Raw genomic sequence first — 26,260 nt, 5'->3', positions numbered from 1 at the left:
TGACTTAAAACATCAGAAAACACCCTAGGTTTCCAATAGCCCACTGCTATGGTTTCAAACTGCAACCAACGGATTACTGCCAGAACTCCAACTGCAACAAGGGTAACTACCTTTTATTGAGAAGATTACTGTAGATTTGTTCCTTTAGCTTCCAGCTAAACAAACCTTCTGGTCGTTTTTCCCCTCACCAACTTTGTCTTAGTCCGAATGCCAGCTCCCAATCGCAGGTTGAGTCATGGACGATAGATCTAGCATTTACTGTACTTCAATTGAACGTCTGGCTTCATCTCTCAACTTCCAACGTGCTACAAGCTATACAAAACCCAAAGCTGACACAGTCTCTTAGCCAGCAGGCAAGGCTGGTTGATGTTTGGAACAGCTATGCCCTAATTGAATTCACAAAAAAAATTCAAATTCAAAACAAAGAATCTCACTCAGCTCCACCTATCTCCATGGCAATGTGACACACACACAGCCTCTCCCAGGTATAATGCAAATTAACTACCTTTTAATTCCAAAGCTTTCCTTAACAGTGGCAGTAGTGTGTAACATCTACAAGATGCACTCAAGAAACTCACCAAGGCTCCTTAAGTAGCACGTTCCAAACCCACAGCCACTACCATCTAGAAGGACAAGGGCAGCAGATAGATGGGAACACCACCACCTGCAAGTTCCCCTCCAAGTCACTCACCATCCTGACTTGGAAATATATCGCCGTTCCTTCACTGACGCTGGGTCAAAATCCTGGAACTTCCTCCCTAACAGCACTGTGGGTGTACCTACAGCACAGATGCTGTAGCGGTTTAAGAAGGCAGCTCACCATCATCTTCTCAAGGGCAATTAGGGGTGGGCAATAAATGCTGGCCTAGTCGGTGATGCCCACATCCCCTAAATGAATAAAAAAATATCCTCTACTGGAATTACTGCAGATGTCATGTCTCCAGTTATTTAGCTAAGCAAGCCCACCTGCTATTTTATGGGCCCAAATCTTCTGATCAAGATCGGAACCCTTGTTTCCAAGCCTGACCAGAGAAAAAAATACACTTACCTTCCTTCAAATTTTTGGGGAATCTTCTGATGGAGGTTCTTCCAAACTCATTCAGCACATGAAACCTCAGAGGATTTCAGCAAAGGCAATCCGTGCAGAAACCACCCTCCCTTTTTAGAGCAACTAGCTTCTGTATTCTGGTAAGTAAAGAGTTTAAATATCCCAAAGATTCTTTGAAAAGCTACAGAGAGAAAGTAAGAGGGTAAGGGGGTAAAGAACATAAGAGCATAAGAAATAGGAACAGGAGTAGGCCTTCGGCCCCTCAAGCCTGTCCCGCCATTCAATAAGATCATGGATGATTTGACGCAGGCCTCAACTCCTCTTTCATGCCAGCTCCTCATAGCCCTCAACTCCTCGATATTTCAAAAATCTATCTACCTCCTCTTTAAATACTTTCAGTGATCTAGCCTCCACAACTCTCTGGTGTAGAGAATTTCAGACTTTCACTACCCTCTGAGGGAAGAAATTCCTTTGCATCTTAGTTTTAAATGAGTGTCCCCTTGGAGTGGCAGTTGAGTAGGGTGGCAGTTGGGTAGGGTGGCGAGATCAGGTCAGATCAGGTTGGGGATGCTGATGGATGGTGGGGGCTAGTCAGGCCAGGTCAGGGTAGTCAGCGGGTGTAGATGGGGGAGTCTGGGGGATCAGTTGTACAGCTATCCAAGAGTTAGACTAGGATTTTTCTGTCTAACATTTCCTAGGGAACTATTTAAGTAAGTGAGTCGGAAACATCCGAAGTCTCCAACTCTAATCAGAGTTGGCAACTTTTTCACAGGGTGCCAGGGAGCAGGGGAATTGCCCATCAGAAGTTAAAATTTCCTGGGAAATTCCCAGGGAGTCATTACATTGGGACTTCTGAAGAATCCTGTAGCGTATCTTGCGAGGTACATCCGGTCTCCGACGATCCTGAAACTGGAAGATCTGGGCCATGATCTTACCTTTCTAGCTGTTAATCTCTTAGATCAACAGGGTCCCAACCTTTTAAGTGTAATAAATTCCAAGCTTGTTTGAATTGCATTTACTTAATGTTTGCTTATCAGTTTCTTAACCAGATGCCCCCATATTCTACAGTTAAAACTTTTAATTTTAGGAATTAAAGTTATATGCTAAAACATATTAATTATGAGCTAGATATTCACAACATTTGTGCCCCACAAGTGCCAGGCAATGACCATTTCCATCAAGAGAGAATCTAACCATTTCCCTTGACATTCAATAAAGGGAGCATTACTGTCACTGAAAACACACTATCAACATCCTAGGTGTTATAATTGACCAGAAGCTGAACTGGATGAGCCATATAAATACTTCAGCTACAAGAGCAGCTCAGAGACTGGGAATTCTGCAGCCTGTAGGAAATGTGAACCTTTTCCTACTTTTTGTACTTTTTAATATTTTTGTATGAGCTCCTGGTTGATGAAAGGTTAATTTTAGATGTGTGAGTTGTTACCTTTGTGGCTTGAGTTAAATTTAAGTCATGCTATAATAGGAATTGGTGGTGTGAACTGATAGTGTGAATAGCAAAAGGAAGGTAGGGCCAGATGTCTGAACTATGTTACCGGTTGTGATCAAAGGATATACTTTGATATTTATAGATCAATGGACTTTGGAGCTATAACTAAATGAGAATACTTATGATCAAGTTTGACAAATGGTTATATAGGAAAAAGTTAACGAAGGGCTGCTTAGGTGTTAAGAATGTCCTGTTCAGGTTGTGACCATGGCTCCATGACCATTGACAAATGAAATAACAAGATCAAAGCACCATGGAAATGTCAGGACACAGCAAGACCCCTGGCTGAAGAGGATAAAAGAACCCACTTGAAGAGAGTTGTTGCACAGATTTCAAGACGCAGGGAGAGAAGAGAGAAAAGGCATCACGAGCTGTTCATTCCCCTAACTACGTGGGAATCTAGAACCTTTCGAACTCGGATATTGATTACCTTTGTTGTTGCTGCTTAATAAATTGTCCCTTCCAAACCACACACCATCTTGACTTTGAATTATATTGTTGTTCCTTCACTGTCGCTGGAACAACTTAATAAATCGCCTGTTCTTTATATGAGAGTGAAAAACTTCCTGTTTAGCATACTACCCCGCCCCCCCCACCCCACCCGTCTCCAACTTCAGAATGAAGAATTCAATTTCATATTGTCTTGGCTCAGTTAATTTCATCTTTCACCTGGGCACCCCTTTCCTTTAAACTCACAAGAATCTACATTTTACAATTGTGCTGGGTGTCAGACGGCACAAACATGAGAGTGAGTGTCGTTTGTTCAGATGGGGATGTGAGGTGCCTGCAGAGAGAGGGATGAATGGATCTGCAAGGTGTGCTGTTCTGAGGTGAGCTGTGAGGAGAACACTGGAGAAGTCGGAGTGTGGTGCTTGGCATATGCCACTTGCCTTTCTTGCCACCCTGAGATCCTGGATCCTCTGTGCACTTTCAGAAATTTGGAGGTACCGCACTCCTGCTGTTGGTCTCCATGGCCTCTTCCATGCATGCCTGCTCAGTTTGTGAGACTGGCCTCTTCCTGCCATTCTTGGAAAAGATCATCTCATTTCAGTCCCTCAGATCCCACTGCTGGACCTCCAGGTAAGAATGAGACACCCAGGGAGCAGCCTTGCCAGATCTCCTCTCCATTCCTGTGGAGCCTCAGGAATCCATGTTCAATTGAGCATTCGGGGTTCCTTTAATTAGAAATCCTTACTTTGACAGATTCGGAGTATCATCCCACTTGCCCTCTGATTGGTTAGGAAACCCAGAAGAGAGATGCTAATGTTGTGACTCAGAGAGCAAACGGGTTCCTGGCTGCTACAGGTCCCTTCATTTGGCAAGGGACCATCAGTTTAATATTCCACCCATTACCTCTGAAAGGGCAGAATGCAGAAGACACCAATAGATCATCAGAGATAAGGCTCACCTATAGAAATGGCCAATGGACATAATGGAATTTTAATAACCTGACTTGTTCAGGGGAGTGGAACTAGTTAAATTGTTCTTGCAGAAAGCCAGCATGGACTCAATGGACCAAATGGCCTCCCTTTGTGCTGTAACCATTCTATGATTCTATGTTCAAGACTATCAAGTCCAAGTTTACTAAATGTAGGAACGTTTTGGTGAACTACACCTGTAGCTACCAGCCCAAGACTGGTAGCTGTAGTTTGGATTGCAGGCAATCGCATTGCTTGGTTGAAGGATTCATGCTGCTGTGCAAGAAACAGTTCTGCTCATGCATGCTTACAGGCACACTCAGAAATCTCCTCTCTGCATTAACATTCTAGACGCTCAGTGTAGGCCACACTGTCTAAAGATTTTTATTAATTGGAGGTGGTTTTAAAAAGTATCCAGGAGACACTTTCTAAATCTGGTGACACCTCACTGCAGTGATGTCCCATGAATGTCACATGGTTCTTTCTGGATATACATTTCACACCAATGCTAAAAATGCATCATAAGGCAAACTAAACTTAAAAAAGAGATTTCTAAACCACAAAGCCATAATGTCCTCAGGCCCAACAAAGTAATTTTAACAGGGATAAAAACAAAAAACTACTGCGGATGCTGGAAATCCAAAACAAAAACAGAATTACCTGGAAAAACTCAGCAGGTCTGGCAGCATCGGTGGAGAAGAAAAGAGTCAACGTTTCGGGTCCACACGACCCTTCAACAGAACTGAAGTATAGTTAGGAGATTTCACCCCTCTCCTAACTATACTTCAGTTCTGTTGAAGGGTCATGTGGACCCGAAACGTCGACTCTTTTCTTCTCCACCGATGCTGCAGACCTGCTGAGTTTTTCCAGGTAATTTTAACAGGGAGTCCATCTCACTGGGATTTGAGATCATCTGCTGAGTATATGGAGATTTAGGGCAGAGCCAGGCAATAGGCTGACTACAATAAAAGGATTAAAACAGATTATAGTTTTGATTGAGCTGTAAATGTATTTAGCATTAAATTAGTAGCAACTATAAACACACACACACACACACATTCTTATTTACTTCTAACTCCTCCACAGAGTATCAGAGGTTCTGATTGTCAAAAGCACTTCTGGACACGCAATGTTGCAAATGTCTAAACACTCAAAATTTAGAAAATATCAGCTGTGTTCTACTTTAACTGACTATTATTCTTAGGCCACATTAATGATATTCTTACTGAGGCTTAGGCTGGCCTTAAAATCACATTGAAAAGCAAGCATCAACATTAGTGCCACTATTTACAACTCAAATGTGAAAAAAACACTTCTAATATTATCTAGAATTCCAAAATTAATAGTTTAAATAACTGAAAGCTGATCAAATGAACTGGCTGATGGGGGGTAAACTTCTATTTCCATTTACATTGCTTTTGTTTACGAAAATCTCTTGCATTGCCTTAATTTAGAACCTTTGCACTCTTGGGCTCTTAATTCGCCATAGCCAAACTTCTGAACCACCGTCTTCAAAGACTTCCTGAAATCAACTGCTTGTCTCATGCAGTGAATTGCTGTGAGGTAATTATGTGCAGTTTACAACAGTTTTTTAATCTTTTCATGGCACGTGGGTGTAGCTGGCTAGATCAGCATTTATTGCAAATCCCTAGTTGCCCTTGAGAAGGTGGTGGTGAGCTGCCTTCTTGAACCGTTGCAGTCCATGTGGTGTAGGTACACCCACAGCACTGTTAGGGTGTTCCAGGATTTTGAATGGTGATATATTTCCAAGGCTGGTGTGCGGCTTGGAGGGGCACTTACAGGTCGCGGTTTCAGATGCATCTACTGTCCTTTTTTAGGTGATAGAGGTCATGGGAAGGTGCTCTCAAAGGAGCCTTGGTGAGCTGTTGCAGTGCATCTTGTAAATGGTATACAATGCTGCCACTGTATGTCAGTGGTGGAGGGACAGAATGTTTAAGGTGGTGGATGGGGTGCCAATCAAATGGGCTGCTTTATCCTGGATGGTGTCGAACTTCTTGAGTGTTGTGGGAGCTACACTCATTGAGACAAGCGGAGAGTATCACACTCCTGACTTGTGCCTTGTAGATGATGGACAGGCTTTGGGGAGTCAGGAGGTGAATTACTCGTCACAGGATTCCTAGCCTCTGACCTGCTCTTGTAGCCACAGTATTTATATGGCTTGTCCAGTTCAGTTTCTGGTCAATGATAATCCCCAGGATATTGACAGTGGAGGATCCAGCGACGGTACTGCCATTGAATGTCAAGGAGAGATGGTTAGATTCTCTCATGTTGGAGATGGCCATTGGCTGGCACTTGTGTGGCACAAATATTTATTGCTACTATCAGCCCAAGTTTGAATATTGTCCAGGTCTTGCTGCTTATGGACATGGACTGCTTCAGTGTCTAAGGAGTCGCAAATGGAGCTGAACATTGTGCAATCACCAGCAGACATCCCCACTTCTGACCTTATAATGGAAGGGGAGGTCATTGATGAAGCAGCTGAAGCTGCCCTCAAGAACTCCTGCAGCGATATCCTAGGATTGAGATGATTGTTATCCAACAACCACAACCATCTTTCTTTGTGCTAGATATAACTCCAACGATTGGAGAGTTTTTCCCTGATTCCCATTGACTTCAGTTTTGCTGGGGATCCTTGATGCCAAACTTGGTCAAATACTGCCTTGATGTCAAGGGCAGTCACTCTCACCTCACCTTGGGAGTTCAGCTCTTTTGTTCATATTTGGACCAAGGCTGTAACGAGGCCAGGAGCTGAGTGGCCCTGGCGGAACCCAAGTTGGGTGTCAAGTAGCAGGTTTCTTCTGAGTAAATATCACTTGATAGCACTGTTGACGACCCCTTCCATCACTCTGCTGATGATCAAGACTAGGCTGATGGGGCGGTGATTAGTCGGGTTGGGTTTGTCCTGCTTTTTGTTGGCAGAACGTACCTGGGCATTTTTCCACATTGCTGGGTAGATGTCAGTGTTGTAGCTGTATTGAACAGCCTGGCTAGGGGCATGGCTAGTTCTGAAGCACAAGTCTTTCAGTACTATTTCTGGAAAGTTGTTAGGGCCCTTGGCCTTTGCAGTTTCCAGTGACTTCAACAGTTTATTGATGTCACATGGAATGAATCGAACCGGCCAAGCACTGGCATGTGAAATACTGGGAACCCCAGGAGAAGGTGGAGATGGATCATTCACTTGACACCTCTGGCTGAAGATGGCTGCAAATACTTCAGCCTTATCTTTTGCACTGATGTACTGGGCTCCTCCATCATTGAGGGTGGAGATAGTTGTGGAGCCCCCTCCTCCAGTTAGTTGTTTAATTGTCCACCACCTTTCAGGGATATGGCAGGACTGCAGATCTTAAATCTGATCTGTTGATTGTGGAATTGCTTAGTTTTGTCTCTTGCAATGCTGCTTCCACAGTTTGGCACGCAGGTAGTTCTGTGTTGTAGCTTCACCAGGTAGACACCTAATTTTTAGGTATGCCCGGTGCTACTCCTGGCTTTCCCCCCTGCACTCTTCATTGAACAGGGTTGATCCCCTGGTTCGGTGGCGATGGTAGAATGGGGTATATACTGGGCCATGAGGTTACTGATTGTGGTTGACTACAATTCTGCTGCTGCTGATGGCCCACAGTGCCTCATGGATGCCCAGTCTTGAGTTGCTAGATCTGTTCAAAATCTATCCCACTTGGCATGGTAGTGCCACACAACACAATGGAGGGTATTTCCAATGTGAAGCCAGGACTTTGTCTCCACAAGGACTGTGTGGTGGTCACTCCTACCAATACTGTCATGGATAGATGCATCTGCAACAGGTAGATTTGTGAGGATGAGGTCAAGTAAATTTTTCCCCTCTTGGTGATTCCCTCACTACCTGCCATAGTCCCAGTCTAGCAGCTATGTCCTTTAAGATTCAGCCAGCTCGGTCAGTAGTGGTGCTACTGAGCCACATTGAAGTCCCCCGCCCAGAGTACATTCTGTGCCCTTGCCCCGCTTAGTGCTTCCTCCAATTGGTGTTCAACATGGAGGAGCACTGATTCATCAGCTGAGGGAGGGCTGTACTTGGTAATCAGCAGGAGGTTTCCTTGCCCATGTTTGATCTGACACCATAAGACATCATGAGCTCCCTCCTGACTGTATACCACTGTGTCGCCACCTCTGCTGGGCCTGTCCTGCCGATGTGACAGAACATACCCAGGGGTGGTGATGCTGGTGTCTGAGACATTGGGCGGAATCGTCCCGAATTTGCACTAGATGCAGAAGCGGGTGGGAGAAACGTTTTACCCACTGGCCGCAACGGCGGCTTCTCACACCATATTGTCCCAATCCCACCTCATTGATTATGTATTCCCAGGAAAGATGCTGTTTCGATGGCGGGCGGGCTCCCATTTACACACCACACCATCACCTCGCCACTCCATCACGCTGGGCACCATATTTAAAGTGTGCACACCTCTCAGTGCTTCCAGCCCAGGACTACTGCAAAGAAGACATGGCCCCGAAAGGCAAGAAGACTACAGACCACCCCCCCACCCCCGGTTTAATGATGCATCCCTTGCATGCCTATTAGACACCGTGGAGGCCCATTGTGATGTCCTCTACCCCTGCTCCGGCCACAAGAGGGGCAGCAACATTACCAATCCAACATGGGAGACAGTGGTCAGCGCCAGCGTCCTATAAAAGAGGACAGCCACCCAGTGCCGAAAAAGGATGAATGATCTCCTCTGTTCTGCCAGGGTAAGTCACTCTTCTCTTCACTCTCAACTCACACACTCACAAACCCATCACACATCCACAGGAATCTCACTCATTGCCAGTTCAAGGTACATCACCATTCACTCTCTCACACACACCTTCATTGTCCTCATCCTGTCCATGGGACCACTCACCACCCACACATGCCAGGCACACTAATCATCTGGCCTGGCAGGCGTCCTGCTTACACTCTCTCCATCTCTATTCATGCAGAACAAGCTGGCACACAAGAGGGTGAGGTCGCAGACTGGTGGAGGAGTGCCTGAAATCAATGTCCCCATGGACTCTGAAAACAGAGCCATCCAGCTGGCCAGCGAGGATCTGGACTGTTCCTGTGCTGACAGTGAGGTCGACGCTGCTCAACCAAGTGAGGATGCAGCAGTGCAACATCCATCAGACAACCATGCCATGAGTGATGTGTCCTGTTTCACCGGCCACTGCCATGCATTAATTATCTCCCCTTGCTCCCGCAGGCACATCTGGGAAACAGCCAACGGAGTCCACTGACCCAGGGCCCCCAATCAAGCCCCGAAGAAACCTCTGAAGAGGAATCTGGAGGCACCCTTCTTGAAGACCTATCACAGCGCTCACCCACACCCTCCACCAGCGCAAGGACACACACCTCAGAGGGACCTAGCTTTAGAGTAGCCTCGGGGATCGCAATCAGATGAGCACATCGCACTGTCTGATCCACAGAAAGAGGCGGCAGGGACTTCCCAGGTGTCTGGCACTCAGAGGACTGCTGGAGGCCAGAGATCTGCTGAGTCCGAGTCAGATGATGAGCCTCTGGATTCGGTCATGTTACAGTTGCTGGAGCTGCAAAGGCAAACTTGGGAACAACAGGAAGGGGTGTCTGCTGCACTCCTCAGATTGCAAGGCACAATGGAGGAGTCCATTTGCCTTCAGGCTGAGGTGATAGCACCGGCATGCCAAAGCCCTGAGGTCAACACTGGTAGGATGGCGGCTGCCATGGAGACCCTGGTCCAGCACATCGGTCCTGCACTGCTGCGCGGGCTGAACTCCATCGCTGATGCCACTGTTGACCTCCAACAGTGTGTATACGAGAGGATTGCAGAGCTGCTCAATCTCACTCCAGCTACCCCTTCTCCTCAAGGAGCCAGCCAGGGGCCCTTGGGCACCCATAGGGAGGAGGATCAGCAGGTGCATATTCCGGGGCCATCCACCCAGGTGACGCCGGGAGTGTCCGGCCCATCTGAATCCCCCCTTCCTGTGACCCCACCAGCTCCAGCTCCACAGGCCGAGGAGGGTGCCACTGCCACACAGCAGGACCCCAAAAGCAGGCCAGGGCCTTCCTGGGCTCAGCCCTCCAGAGTATGCCCACCAAGGTCATCACAGGCAGGGCGTTGCAGTCAGCAGGCTGCCTCAACCTCTGCCGTGGAAGTCCAGGGAGCATCACGATGTAGCAGCAGGGTTATAAAGTTTAAGAAGATGTAGTTACATAGCCTGGGCATGGGTGTTAATCACTTGTACATAATGTTCACTATTGTAAATAAACTCCCAAGAATGTCTCCTTGCCTATGGCTTCTTGTTCTGATGAGCAGTGTTCATGTCACTCAGAAGTGAAACCTTGGTTCCTGCGCAAGTTAAAGGCAAGTGACTCAGTCCAGGGCGTCTTTCCTGTGCAATGTGTAACCTTCAGACCAAAGTGATGGTTCAGCCTCACACTCCCTGGAAACATTACTGATGCCTGCATCTCAACGGTGCTGGTCATTGCTGCCAGAATGTAGTGGGCAAGCGTCACAGAGTTCTCTCATTCTCTCTGTGTGCTCTCAGCACCTTTAAGGTGGGGCTGGCCCCCATATCTTCAGCATCTATGACCAGTGATGCTGTGCTCCTGAAGGGGTCAGGTGCTGGAGGTGGACAAAGAATCAGGTGTTTTTAAAGCTTTATGACTGTGTCTGCAAGATATGATCCTGATCACAGAGCACAAGCGAGCTGCCCTCGGCCAGACTGGGGTAAGACATTCACAGAGGCTACGTAAAGATATATGGTGTCTCCTCACTGCATGTCGTCATCATCCTCTTGCAATCGAGCGACCTCGCTGCATCTCCATGACAGGAGCATTATCATAGAAGGTAAAACAAAAACAGAATTACCTGGAAAAACTCAGCAGGTCTGGCAGCATCGGCGGAGAAGAAATCAGTTAACGTTTCGAGCCTTCATGGCCATGAAGGCTCGAAACGTTAACTGATTTCTTCTCCGCCGATGCTGCCAGACCTGCTGAGTTTTTCCAGGTAATTCTGTTTTTGTTTTGGATTTCCAGCATCCGCAGTAGCTTTTAGCTTTTTGTTTTTATCACAGAAGGTATGTGTGCTACCATAAGCCAGACTGGAGTCAAATGTTCACAGATGCACTGTGAGGATCTATGGTGTCTCCTCACTGCATTTCATCATCCTCCACAAACCTAGCAGCTATAAGGGCCTCCCGAGCGTGCCTACCTCGTCTGGGCAGTGCGATGGACAATCGCAAACTGGTTTCATGACGTTATGAAAGTGATTTTTCACCTTCTCACCATATTGTCCGCTCTCGCCACCAAACACGCCCAACGCCAGCAAGGACTGTAAATATGACTGGTCTGTGAGATAGCTCTCCCAATTTTGGCACAAGTTCCCAAATATTAGTGAGGAGGACAGGGTTGACAGGGCTAAGTTTGCCATTGTCATTTTCCAGTGCCTAGGTCAATGCTGTGTAGTTCATCCAGTGTCATTCCTTTTTTTAGGCTGTGTAGTGGTTTGATACAACTGAGTGGCTTGCCAGACCTTTTCAGAGGACAACCACACTACTGTCAGTCTAGCTTCACACATAGGCCAGGTAAGGACAGCAGATTTCCTTCCCTAAAGGGCACGGGACTTTACACCAATCAACAATGGTTTCATGGTCACTATTACATGCTGCGTCCACTGTTTGGAATTCGATGTACCTTCCCCAGGTTGACTCTTCATTTTTAGGTATGCTTGAGCTCCTGGCGTGTCCTTCTGCACTCTTCATTGAATTAATTCCAGTCTTACTAATTGAATTCAAATTCCACTAGCTGCCATGATAGGATTTGAAACCATGTCCCCAGGACATTAACCTGGGCCTCTGGTTTACTAGTCCAGTGACATTACCATGTGCCACTGCCTCCCCCAAAGTTTAGAGCTGAAAGATTTAAATGGCTTTTTCAATAGAACTACACGTACAATATATTATTGTTTGCATTAAGGTACACTGATACTTTTATCTTACTCAATACACTGAAACTAATTCCTGTATTTAATGAACTGCACTTAATTCACTTCGCCTCAGCGGGAAAATAGTTAATCATTAAACTCATTGATGCAGACTGCCTAAAAACAACCCACCTTATAATACTTCTACCAGGAACTACGTCACAGTAAACCACACATCATCACTGACTGAGTCAAGTTTGATCTGTAATTTTATACTGTAACATTCACAATGTAGTTTAAACACTTAATCAAACCATAGATTTGAATTGATAACTTTATCATAAAACTACCTTTTCCACTAGGTTTCTGCATGAATAGTTACTGCTGAATATTTGTTAAAGGAGGATTCTAGATCAAGATAGTAGTCATTTCCTGAAATCATGCAGTTCCTTCTTCAGCTATCGTACATCTGTCCAAATGCTGCTATTCTTGGATACACAAGCCACAGTACACACTACATGCATTTATTGCCATGAACTGTGGTGCAAAGTTTACACAGTTTGCTGGGAAAATGTGGTTGTAATTGAGTTAAATTTTTATATTAAATCTTCTAAGTTTCTAAACTCTCAAAACATTTTTATTGCTAATACATATAGATAAGTACAATCCTTTAACTATTGGGCAGTTGATGACAAGATATGAATCACTATCTCAATGGCTTTTGTTAAGTATTTACATCAAGTGACTTAAGTTTGATAATTGAACGTACTTATTTCCAGAACTGAAGTGCTGTGAGTTCACATCAAAGTTCAAAAATAAATGATCTCTCTGAGCAGGCATCACTTGAAGTGAACTCACAAGTTGATATTCTGTATTACACAAAATTAGCAGACAGTAGTTGTGTGACAACTGAGAGTTTGGAAGTACAAATTCTTCAAATAGTGAGGGTTTTTTTTTCTACATTACCAAGGCAGAGAGAAAGACAGCATCTATGAACTGGAGTGTCATGATCTCTGAGCCAAGGAGGATGGGAAAATGTCACCCTGACAGAGAATAATGAGGAAAACATGAATTCTATCTTCCTGTCCAAAAACAATAAATGGTACTTAGGGTATCAACACTGAGGTATACAAAGAAAAGTGTAGTGAATTTCAGTTCCTGGATTGATCGTCACAAGTTAACCAGACCAATGTTGGGCCGGAGAATTAAACAAGTCCAGATGAGGGCCACAGTCCATCATTTGAAAAGATGAGCTGAGTTCTATTCCAATACCAATTTGTCTCTCTTCATGAGTCAGCCTTAGTTCAATGATAGCACTTCCATCTGTGGGCAAGATGACCGGGCCTGACATTCCAGTGCAGTACTAAAGAAGTGATGGGAAGTCTTGTGGCACAATGGATAGTGTCCCTGCCTCTGAGCCAGAAGCTCTGGATTTGCATCCCACCGCCGGATTGGATGGCCAAGAAAGATGCATTCATAACCCGCAGCCAAAAAGGTTGATTATCAATTTGCAAATCCTTCCAACATACGCCAATAACAGGTAGTAAGAGAGATTTCTGGTCCGCCATGCAATGGAAAGAACATCGGAGCCTCTTCCATCACGATCCATAGCTCCAGACTACAACGTGAATATTAAAATACATGTTGCTGCAGCAACTCAGACTTTCTGAGTGAGCCAAGTGCACTACCGATCGTTTTGCCTTTCAGATTAAATGTTAAACAGAGACATTCAATGCCCTCTCAGGTGAAAGGAAAAGGTCCCATGCACTCCGTTCTCCAATGTCATGGACAACACTTATCCTCAACCAGATATCAAAACAGATTATTTTACTTAATTGCCAATCGTGGGACCTTGCTGCGTGCAGATTGGCTGCCCTTTTTACTTACATTATATCAGTGAATGCACTTCACAAGAACTTCATTGGTTGAAAAACTCTATGGGATATCTTGAAAATGTGAAAGGCACCACATAATTGTCAATACTTTCTTTATGTTACGCTTTATTCTTTGTTTCTTCTTCTGCTTGTGCTTAGCGCCATCTATCATTCCCTTTTCTCTTCCGTCTCAGCCAATTTGTGCTCTCACAATTTCTGCTTTTATGCCACTCACCTTTGACACTTATACTACTATTTTCTCATGGACTTTCCCAACTTTGTTTCATCCACTTCCTTCCAATCTCTTGAATAACTGTCAAAAGGAAACAGACTTCACCCACCAGTTGTTGCATCTTTCCCAGTGAGTGTCCAGTGCTGATCACAACTGTTGAAAGTAACATGCAGATCCAGACAGAAGTATGCTTTTCATTTCCATAAAAGAAACATTATAAAGCTTCTCATGTGCCACATTACATGCAAGGTGAACTGTAAATGGAAGAAAAAATCCTAACATTACGCGTCTTTTGGGAATATTTTGATTATTTCATTTGTGTGATGTGTTTTTTAAAATGTATTTTATGGTGAGATGTGAACTAGGGTATATATAGTGAGTCATGAGGATATTATTGCTACTGCATTATAATATAGCTGAGATAAATACATTCATAGTACTGGGTAAATCTTCATTCCACTGATCCATTTCTTTTTGTGCCCATGCCATTGCCTTTGGCAGGGAATTGTTGTCATGATTTGAAGCTTTGCATTCCACTGAATGCTGACGTTTTATATTTTTCATTTGGTTGCACAATTACTGACTTGACTGACTGGGTGATGCTGTTGAAATAGGAACTCCAAATCATTCTCACAAAAGCAGTAGTGTTTCACGGAGAGCTCACGGCTTCTGAACGCTAAAATTGAAGTGCTTTCATATAACTAAACTGGAAGCTGTACGCTAGATGTGATATATTATTACTAATTCTGTCCCTGTGCTCTGAATCAAATTGGAACCAATTTCTGCAATAACCATGCAGCTTCTTGAGAAATTGACATCATTCCCATTCTAAGATGAGCTGATGAGGTAAACTGAAGCGGTTAACCTTCACAAATCTTTTAAAAATCAAATGAGACAAGTATCCCTAATTCTAACTTCCATCTAATCTGTCAATTTGTTATAATGTTTAAATACCGGCTTTTGGTAACATAATTAGGAGTCTTGGACTGGAAAAGCCTGACAGAGTGAGAGAGGTTAGTGAACATATTTGCTTTCTGGGTAACATTATTCAAGAACTGGAGATAAATAATGAAAAATCTATTCTTCCATGTCATGTGATACAGCACTAAAAAGATGAATTCCTGATAGGAAGCTGCTTTGCATCCCAATGATTCAGTGGGTTTGTCCCATGAATACTGAAGTCATACAGAATAGAAATATCTCAAGTGCACTATACAGTCGGTGACAATTGTATTTTAGTCGGGGCAATAAGGGTGCTGTAATCGGTTTCAGAATCCCTGGGTAATGGCATACACAATTCGCCAGATTTCTCTCCTGTTTGTTATCTAGTGGCCAATGGTTTTAATGCTGACATGAGAACAGGATTGGACTTGGCTGTGAAACTCCCTACAATCAAATACCCAGCAGACATTTCTGATTGGAATCGCATGTGGATAATGACTACATAAAAAGGGACTGCAGGACAACTGGTGGTGGTCAAACCAAATCCCAACAAGGGGCAAGATTTTTAGCCCCGATGGAGATAAACACAGAGACAGGTGGGTGTGGAAATTCATGCTGCTTGCTGGCGTACCAGTTTGCTGATTCGATCCCACTCCAGGTCACTTTCCTGGAGGTGGGATGGGAGGTGGCAGGGCGACATGATTTAAAGACCACTTCAGGTCCACTGACAGACTAGAATTTTCCAGGCAGCCTCTGGGCCCCTGGAGGAGTTCGGAACAACTGTCAGCTGCATGGGGGCGGCCTCCCGGTGACAGACTGGTTTTTGGGGAGGGGGAGGGCAACATTCCAGGCAGGTTTTGAGGTCACACCCGCCTGCCTGACCACAGATGCAGCCACCAGCCATCCTGAAAAAGAGTGTTTGGGTTTCGAAATGCAATCAGTCTGATTGTCACATCAGGCTTTCCATGGTCATGTGACTCTGGAGGCAGACACCTTACAGCAGTTCAATAAAGCCTCTCACAAAGACAGACACTGAAGACTGTTGTCCTTATACATGAAACAGAGGGGTTTCTCCCCACCATGGCAGCCCAGCTGCTCAGTCTATTTTTTATTTAAAATTTTAAAGAATGGTAGCACCCTCTCTCCCTCTCTTACGTGAAAAGGCAGCCTTCTGCTTCTTCAGTGCTGGAGGGCCTCCTATCATCACCCAACTTTGAGAGCCCTCCTGCCATCTGAATTGGGCAATTACTCGTCCTGGAGCCATTACTTGGCCAATTCAGGGAAAAATCACTGCCAAGTGATTTTCCCCGCACACCGGGGAGCAGGAGGAGGAGGGGGGTTTCTGACCCTGTTTGTCCCTGACATTGGGGTCCCAAAGCTCAAGGGAAAATCCTTCCTGTGGTATCAATGTTTTGAAAGAGCAGGAGAGGCAAGAGAATGGCATGAAAAGTAATTCTTGCAGTCTTTTCATTGTAGCTTAGAAATGTACTATGTCATAAAAACAGTTCTGACAGGACCAATTATATTGAACGAATAAGAATTTTATGCATTTGTAATAAGTTGAACAGTAGCTGAGCTAGTAAAAAAGTATTGCGTACTGGCATTATTTAGGGTTAGAAGCTGTTTCACATTTACTCAATGTTTAAGCCACAAGGGGTACATGACTTTGTCATTTGGATAAATGTAACCTAATGGTATATTTCAAGCCAACTAACAACAACAAATACAGGCTTGGAAAATGCTGTCACTGCACTAGACAGGGTTACTAAATGTTTCTCTGGGAATAACAAAGCTTGTTTGTTTACTCACAATTTTGTAGCTACAGTCTGTATAATAAATGTGGGCTATATTTCCAAAGCACTGGGATAGTCAAGAAAAAAACAGAAGTAGTAATCCTCTTAATCAGCTGTGACTACAATTAAGAGTTGGTAATAGTATGTTAGTGCATCGCCAAAGAAGCCAATCCTGCCTCCCTCCACACAGGTGGGTCATGTACAGTTGCGACAGTAAATTACCCATTACCTCATATGATGTAAAATCTGGCTCAGGAAATCTCTGAATCTCCACATCTCATCTCAATTTTCAATTGTTATAGAAAGGAGCAAATGGCATTTAAAAGTTTTCTATCCTCGATCTTCAAAATTTTACAAATCCATAAAAAAAAATTCCTGGTGAGCAAATGGAAGTGTTGAACTTTACGCTAAAAGAGCTTGTTACTTTACTTAAAGGGTGCCAATACTTCGTCATTTTAGACTAGATTTAGTTTGTCTCAATCACAGCCATTGAGTTAAATTTTAAAAGTTAAATTAAAATTCTTATTTTAGTTGATTAAACTTTTGACAAAGAAAGTTTGAAATAAACATTAGATTTTGACATTCCAGCCTTCTGAGAATGCAGTGGATCAAAGGGATCTAATTCTAAATCTATTACACAGCAGAAAGCAGCCAGTCGATCACTAGTTAACCTGGAAATTAACCGTGCTTTCTATAGATCCAATTTTTACAGTTTAATGCATCAGGGGCGAGCTCAAACCATTTCAACCACCGCAAAGCACAATCCTGATCAGATATAGCTTTGTCATTAGCACTCTTCTGCATTCAAATTTAATTTAAAAAGGCTATAAGTAAATTCACCAAACAATATGCAAATGGAAATGCACAAAAGCAACAATGAAGCATTCAACTTAAACAAGCTCAAAACAAAAACAATGGCCAGGATTCTATGGACCCTCCCACCCGGCAGGAAATTACAGGCCCACCAGACTGAATGGAGATTTATATGGCTCGCTGCATCCACCGGGGGGGTGGGGGCAGGGGGGAGAGATGCTGCAGCGGGGACATAAAATCCTGGCCTATAACCCTGAATTTCTTCAAGTCCTGGATTGCAGTTGGAAATGGGAGAGAGGGACTTAAATATGAGCACGAGGCCTGATAGTTGAGCAAAATTAGGCGTAACTTGGAAATGCGGGGTCCTTGCCCAGTGATCTGAGTAGAACCTGGTATCCATATCATTGATCCACCTGGGCCATGGCCTGGAAGAGCCCAGAAATGACTCCAGATGTTTTCCCTCTTACCAAGGGAACAATGACCTTGTTGGGTCAAGTGGGACGGAAGGGATATCAGCGGCTGTCAAATTCTTCCACAAATCTACAATGAGTATTGAAGATGTTGCCACAGATGTCCGAAAATCTGCTGATCCTGCTCTGACCTCAGATACATCAACGACATTCAAAGTGGAGATCAACAACAGAGCCAGAGCACAGGACCTGGGGTTTTGTAGGCCCATTTCTCTCACTACCCAATTCAGAAATCCAGCAATTCATATAATCATTGCATACACCAGCCATATTGCTCCTGTAAAATGCACATCATTAGGTAGATTCAACAGTACTTTATGACTCCAACTAGGTACAAGACACTGTGCAATTAGGTTCATGCACTGGTGAAATTCAGTATCATACCAGTACCTGCATGGTATCCCCTCCATAATGGAGATCAGATACCTTTTCTGGTCTAGAGTACGAGTCAATAATCTACTATATTTGTAGGATAAACAAATGTAATATATTATTTCATTTACAAACATCAATTCTCACAGTATGTTGAAGAAACTGAAATTAAACAACATCAGCAAGAGAAAATAAACAGTTCTTTAGAGTTCTGTTATCAACAATGAAATTAGTGTCTACCCACCCACACCCACTCCCTAAGAGCCTGTTACTGTACGCTTCCAAATAGGAATCAGCAAGTCAACACTTCCCTCAACTGCCAATATGCTGTGTAGGAGTAACATACAATCGTCCTTTTGTTTTTACATAAAGTATTCTTCTATATATGAAAATATTTGGTATCAATGCAAAATAAAATGTCTTTAAAAACAATTGTCCTTACGAAAGTTAGTTTTTGTTATTACATTTTTTTTAAATTTTGGATTCATCATCTGGTTAACACTGAATATTGTCACACCTGTTTCTCATCAATAGATAATATTATAAATGCAGCACCATAGTGCATTGTTTAGAATAGGTGCACTTTTTTCAATTAGGAAATAAATTATTATATTATTCCAGTCTGCTATTCAGCCTTCCTTTTATTCTTTCATGGTATGTGGGTATCGTTGGCAAGGCCAGCATTTGTTTCCCATTCCTAATTGCCCTTGAGAAAATTGGTGTTTAGCCACCTTCTTAAACCAGTGCAGTCCATCTGGTGTAGGTACATGTACAGTGCTGTTAGGAAGCGAGTTCCAGAAATTTGATTCCGTGATAGTGAAGGAACAGTGATATAGCTCCAGGTCAGGATGGCGTGTGGCTTGGCAGGGAATCTTGTGTGGCATTCCTTTTTTTATTTAATGGTTGTTTAAAGGACAAACATTCCTTTCTGATATTCAGGTGTTATTGTATATACATCAAGCAAGTATACCGCAAGTATACCGCAAGAGGAATTACAGTAATAGCGATAGAAGGGATGTTTTGGGGCAATGCCAGTGGTGTACTGGGAAAATGGTGAGGGATTTTCCAGGGCAGAGCTGTAAGCCAATAAGAATACAAGAGAATTGCATTAAATAGAAGAAATCGATAAGCAGGACCACAAGTTTGCCAGGACGAAAACAGATATTCTGAAAGAGTCTGCTTGTAGCCAGCTCCCGGAATATAGACCCAAACAATTTGTTGTAACGAAAGCACGTCCTTCTCAGACAGCATGGAAGAAGAAAGAACGAGATTGTAGGGCATCAATTAAAACTAAGAGAGGTGGTGAAATAAGAAAAAGATAGAACGAGACTGGGATAGAAACAAAAATTGCTGGAAATGCTCAACAGGTCAGGCAGCATCTGTGGAGAGAGAAAAACAGTTAATGTTTCAGGCTGATGAATGGTTGACCTGAAACATTGCCCAGAATTTTTCACTCGTCAGGCAGGCTCGGCGGGGGTGGGTGGAGCGGTCGGGAACCCGACCACCGCTCGCGATCGGCACCACACCGCGATTTTGCACGGGCAGGCCAAATAAGGCCCACCCAGCGTAAGATGCGGCAGCAGCAACAGCGAGAAGGTGTGGGTGGGGCAGGAGCTCAATGTCTGTCCGGTCCAATGGTGGCTGATTCAAAAGCGGCCCAGGCAGCCCCTGGAAGGTTGGCACGGAGAGAGGCAAAGTGGTCATGATGGATCCAGTTCCGGGTGGACAAGGCAGGCGGGAGGGCAGGTTGGCGGGGTGTTAGGCCCTGCGTTGCTCTGACGAGTACCTCACCGCGCTCCTGCAGGAAGTGGCAGCACAGCGAGAAATCCTTGTCCCCAGGGACGGGAGGAGGAAGCCCCCTTCACCTCACCAAAAGGGCCTGGGAGGAGGTGGCATCCAGGGTCAGCAGCCATGATGCGGTGAGGCGCACATGGGTGCAGTGCCAGAAGCGCTTCAATGATCTCCTGCGATGGGGAAGGGTGAGTACCATGTTGGCATGGGTCACTTAGCACAGCGGTCAGGAGCTGCCCATTCCTCCCCTTGGACTTCACAGGTCTTACAGTGTGAGTGGCAAATGTCAATGAGGCAGCATCTGGGCAAGGGGGTGACCCCTGGCTGCTTGGACTGAGTGTCTTGTAGCTCTAGGGTCATGAATCGGTTGAGCCCTCCGACATGTTCCTCAGGTGGGGTTGGCCAGGCTGCAATGTCAATGCAAGGACAGGGTGGACTAATTAATGCTCCTCTCTCCTTTCAGGAGAAAACATCGCATAACAATGCAGAGAAGTTGTGGGCCAGCAGGGGACCACACCACCTATTCATCTTGACCCGATATGAGGAGGAGGCCCTGGAGCTGGAGAAGTGCCATGTACCTAGGTTAAGTGGCCGTGTTGAGGTTGGAGTGCCACAAGGAGGTAAGAGTGCAGTGCACTGAGGTCAGAATGTCTATCATTGCAACCATTCCACTGTAGTCTCTATATTGATGTGAGCCTCGAACCTGTAATTGATAATGGAAAGACAAGGACTCCCTGAAGTAACTCTGTCTCTTCCGCGTGCCAGACATGCACAGTAACAGTGTAATGACTTAACCTAACCACATGTCCTTGTTCTTCCTTTCAGGCTCACCAGTAGCCCATTGAGGTGAGGAGCCTGAAGGCCCACCACTGAACCCAAAGGACAGCGACCATAGAAACGCATCTGCGTCACACCCCCTCTGCCAAGCAGGCACCAGCGCAGATACTAGCACCTTGGTGGGCATTAGATCAGCAGCTAGTATCTTGGAGCACATTGGTGAGGGCACTTCACACTCGCTTGAGGTGCAGGCGGAGACAGAGAGTGCCCAGGGCGCCGGCAGTCGGAGGACTGCTGGGGATCAGGAACATGCTCAGTCGGTGGCTGATGATGAGCCCCTGGAGTCGTCCCTCAGGCAGCAGATGCTGGAAGTCCAGCAGGGTGTGCGGGAGGATCTGGCAGAGATACATGAGGGAATGTGTGCCATGGTCTCCGTTGTGGAGGAGTCCTTGCGGAGCATGAGCAATGCAATGACCCTCATGGCCGAGCACAATGCCTCCTCCATGGAGAGAGTGGCGACTGTCATGGAGAGGCTCCTCCAGGAGCTGAAACAGGGCCTCCTGGGAATGCGCTCGGACCTGCAAGTCCTCACACCGGCAATGACCTCAGGCGGTCAGTGTCAGTGTGGGAGATGGATGGGGCACCCAGTATCCCAGTTAGGTGCCCGTCCATCAATGGTGAGCAGGGAGGTCCAGAGCGACCTCACATCGGCACAGCAGCTGCCTGTCATCTCTGCGGGCTCCTCTCAGGATGCTCCGGGTGACGCCAGCAGCTCCTCTGCCCGTCTGCCAGTGACCGTGGCATCTGATGAGGCTGCAGTGATCGGGAAGATGCCAGCCGTGGAACTGGCCGCTCCCTCCCAGGCGGGGCCAGCACAGGCTCCACGGGCCAAAGGACGCCCACCAAAGTCATCAAGGCCAACAGGACAGCAGAGTGAGCAGGCTGTCTCCAATGCCAGTGCCAGCGAGGGGGGAGCATCTAGACGTAAAGCGCAAACTTAAAGCACCTTAATCACAACATGGCCTGAGCATGGGTGATAATTGTTTTCCCCGCTTTTAATTTAATTCATAATTGGTGTGATGGAGAACACCTCTGAATTACATTTGTTAACTTTATGGCAGGCACCATATCATTAAATGTGTTTTTGTACAACAAGCCTCTGGGTGCTTCATTTATTCTGCAGGTGCAGGGTAACCCATGATGTTATGATTGACTTGTTTCCCATTAAATATCATTGAAATGGCACATAGTGCATGTTATCGATCAAGCAAATGTTCTTGTCAGGGATCGAGTATGGAGCCTGCAGCCCTGGCATGTGGTGGTGTTTCTTATTTGGTAGGCTAGCTGAAGGAGCGTTGGATCAAAGCCTCCTGGATGTCCCTGCCTCCCTGGAGGTTGCTCAGTTCAGTGTCTATCCCCTCAGCGTTCTCCTGACTGTGCTCGTCCTCGGACTCACTACTGGACTCATCATCTGCTGCTGAGCAGCTGCGTCAAGATCTTTTCCTCCACTGCTTCCCCCCTTTCCAGCACCAGGTTGTGGAGAGTGCAGCATGCGGCCACTATCAGTGACACCCACTTGGAGTGTGCCCCCTGAATGGTCCAGGCATCAGAAGTGCATCTTGAGAAGACCTATGGCTCTCTACCACCGCCCTTGTGGAGGTGTGGCTCCTGTTATACGGCTGCTTGGCCTCGGCTCTTGGATGGCGGAGAGGCATCATGAGCCACCTTTTGAGGAGATAGCCCTTGTCACCCAGCAGCCATCCATCCAGCTTGGCTGAAGCACTGAAGAGCCCCGGCACCTGGAAGTGTCTCAGGATGTAAGCGTCATGGCAGCTGCCTGGGTAACTTGCACAGACTTGCAGAATCTGCATCCTGTGATCACACACTATCTGCACGTTCATGGAGTGGAATCCCTTCCTGTTGACAAAGGCACCCGGCTCACCCACTGATGCCTTAATGACCACATGTGTGCAGTCGATTGCACCCTGGATGTGGGGGAGCCCAGCAATTGCTGCAAAGCCTCTGGCTCGCTCTGCCTGGCTGGCCTTGTCCGTACAGTAGTGAATGGAAGTCAATGTACGCCTGAACAAAGCGTCTGTCACCAGCTTGACACAGCTGTGGACAGCTGACTGGGTGATCCCACAAAGATCACCCACCGACCCCTGGGAAGAGGCAGAGGCATAGAAGTTGAGGGCCACTGTGACCTTCAGCGCCAATGGCTTGGGGTATCCACCCACACAGTCGGAGCTGATCTCAGGGCCAATCCTCTGGCAGATGGAAGTCACTGTCTCCCTTAAGAGACGGAGCCTCCTTTGGCATTGCACCTCAGACACATTGAGGTAGCTGCATCGCTGCCTGTAAACCCTGGCAGCAGGATAGTGGCGTCTTCTGCAGCCCCTTCCGCCTTGGACTTCCTGTTGGCCCTGCACCCCTTGTGCCTGTGCCTCTGCTCCCACAGGTCGCTCCCGTGGAGGCTGAATAGGGGCACCTGGCCTCCTCCCCCTTCTGGACCTCTCTTCCTCTGCAGAGGAGGTGCCTCCAGCGGAGACCACAATCCCCTTTCCCAAGGTGAGGGAAGGCTGTCTGATACCTGGAAGGCCCCAAATGGCATAAATCCTCCGGGGGCCTGGAAAACAACACTGAGTCCCGAACGGAAGCCTCTTATTTCTGTCAAAGCAGCTGTGAAGTGAAATGAAGATGCCCTGTTCACAAGCAAGCAGCAGCAACTTATAAGCGAAAGTAGAAACTACTCGCATTAACAAGTGCACTCACCCCTCTTATCCCGCCTGTGGATGAGGATTTTGAAAATATGCCCATCCGCCTGCCTGTTTAGCCCATGCGATGGCCTGAAAAATCAGACAGGCCACGTAAAGTCCGAGACAATTGGTGTCTCAAGGGCCTTAACTGGCCAGTTAATTAGTTTGTTTTTTGGTTTCAATGATTTATTATAGACTGGTATTAAGTTTTAGAAAAAGAATCCTAGGGTTTTTCCTCCCGTATGTTTTCCCTTGGCCTCTTCATGGTCCATGATGCCAGCTGAGGTCATTAGAACCAGGTACCCAAACTGACGGGAAGGTAGGAGACCATTTTGCCACCTTTCTAGCTCCTTTACATGAACCTCGAATCTGGGGCTAATGACACCGCACTTGTTCAGGCTGCCTGTGAGATTGACAACTATTTTCCCACCCCTGTGGTCATCAATAATCTCAAACCCTCCAATGTAGCCATGTTTCATCATTATAGTCAGGAATCTCACAATCACTTTGAAGCATGGTTGGATGAGAACCTGTTGTTTTCCACGTTTCTCTGCATTGTTGATGCTTGTAAGGACATCAGCGAGAACATTCATACGCACCATGATGCCAGTTAATTAATGGCAGGCGCACCTCCGTCTTCATCACACACCTGCCTAGCGAAACATGACGAGGGTGTGTGTTGACGTTGGCACGCTCGGCCGATGTCAACGCACTTCATTTCTCGGTCAGGCGTGTTAGGTACGCATCCGCATGCCAACCTAAAAATTATGCCCATTAATTCAGTTTCTCTCCACAGATGCTGCCTGACCTGCTGAGTATTTCCAGCATTTTCTGTTTTTATTTCAGATTCCAAGCATCTGCAGTATTTTGCTTTTGCCTTGTTGTAGGGTGAGCCTGAGGTCTGGGGCAATAGAAAACAAGAAAGATCAGAAAACACTTAGAGATTAAAGGACTGAATTCAAAAGTGGGAGATAGGCCCAAACACAAAAGCGCGGAGAAAAAAATAAAAGTTATGGGAAGAAATACATTGAATAGAAAAAGGAAGGAGGTGGAGGGCAAAAGAGACAGGAAGTTAACTCAATAAGATGGAGACTGCTCCATTCTCAAAGGAAAAGTGAGGAGCAGGAAGGGCTCAAATGGGAAATGGAACTAAAATTAAAAACTGTACTCCAGTGAAGTTGAGTTGTTGAAGTAGCTAAAGGAAGAATTTCCAAAACTGCAGGACAAATGATAATAATTTATAAATTAATATAAAGAGTAAAAGAGTTGAAGACGACAGGGAGTCACAGAAAGCAAATGGCTGCATTTCAATATTTTGGAAAAGGTGTTTGCTGCATTTAAATTTCTGAAAATTATATTTAAAATAATTATTGCTTAAATAAACCTTTGCAATCAATTTGACCTCATCAGTCAAGCTGTTGAATCATCGCTATGAAGTATCAAAGAGTATTTGGCTATACCATAGGTGTCTCACGATGAAGTCCGAAATAACTTATAGTGTAAACGATTTTCCTCAATCTTGTTGCTGTCAATTGCGAATCCCATTAAACTCAGAATGCACACAGAAGAAACCATTGACCCACATTACTTCCATTTTAATTTTGAGAAAAGGTTGAAAGCACAATAGCTCAGAACCAGAGCCAGAGTTATGTAAACAAGTTACATAGACTCCTCTATTACAGTTCTCAAGATTCCAGACCTGGAAAAACACATCTTTTGTCCAAAACCCAGGAGAAGAAGTGGGAGGCATGTCACATGATCTCCGCCAAGCTGTTAGAACCTGTAATATTGCCGTGTGGAACTGAATCCAGGCAGTTTACCATTTTACCACCTAACTGGCTGCAGCAAAAAGAGCTCTGTCCAGGTGAAGTGCCTGGCCCTCAGCTACACTGTGAACTACTGGAACATCGGAACTCCTGTATTTGTGCCTAGAAGACTCACTTATCTCTACGTGCCTTCTTCCATCGGGGAAGTCATTGCTTCTGGGAAGATGGATCACCCTGCAACAGTTTTAGTCTACTAACCTCTGAAGGAATACCCCATTGGACTTTTGATTCTGGATGCTGGACTCCTGTGAAATCATAATTCTTATTTTTATCGTGGTCTTGCCCTGTACCCCTTTCTTTCCCTTATTCCCTCTCTTATTGTGTGAGTGCAAAAAGGGGCGGACGTTGCGAAACCCCTTCCCATATTTTGTGTGTGTATAAAATAAACCAACCCTCTAATTTTATCTTATTTTGAGGTTGCTGTGGGGCTATTAATAGAGGATTGGATCACTCCAAACTGAAGGGTCGGGGGAAATACTTATAGAGGGGGAAATCAGAAATCAATAACACCTTTTTGTTTATGGATGGGTAGTGAGTGGAGAAATCAGGGCTGTTTAAATAAATCCTCCTCCTGTCCGTAACACACACCTAATACTGCCTGATATGCACATATTCGGATAAGATCTTGAGAGATTGCTGCCATTATCTTTGGTTAAGGATCTGTTCACAGGTCATTCAAGGTGCTTGGTTATATAAAATGTTGAGGT

General features: G+C 45.4%; 1 protein-coding gene and 1 pseudogene across 1 annotated transcript in view; both read right to left on the bottom strand.

The window, feature by feature from the left end:
* The window catches only part of ptprea (protein tyrosine phosphatase receptor type Ea), a 321,222-nt gene that overhangs the window by 210,362 nt on the left and 84,600 nt on the right, over positions 1–26,260 (bottom strand). The gene's annotated exons all lie outside the window — the stretch shown is intronic.
* LOC144694682 (small ribosomal subunit protein uS8 pseudogene) lies at positions 23,902–24,329 on the bottom strand (annotated as a pseudogene).

The sequence above is a fragment of the Cetorhinus maximus genome, chromosome 20, assembly GCF_964194155.1.
Source record: "Cetorhinus maximus chromosome 20, sCetMax3.hap1.1, whole genome shotgun sequence".
Taxonomy (NCBI): Eukaryota; Metazoa; Chordata; class Chondrichthyes; order Lamniformes; family Cetorhinidae; genus Cetorhinus; species Cetorhinus maximus.
This window is presented reverse-complemented; position numbering and strand designations above follow the sequence as displayed.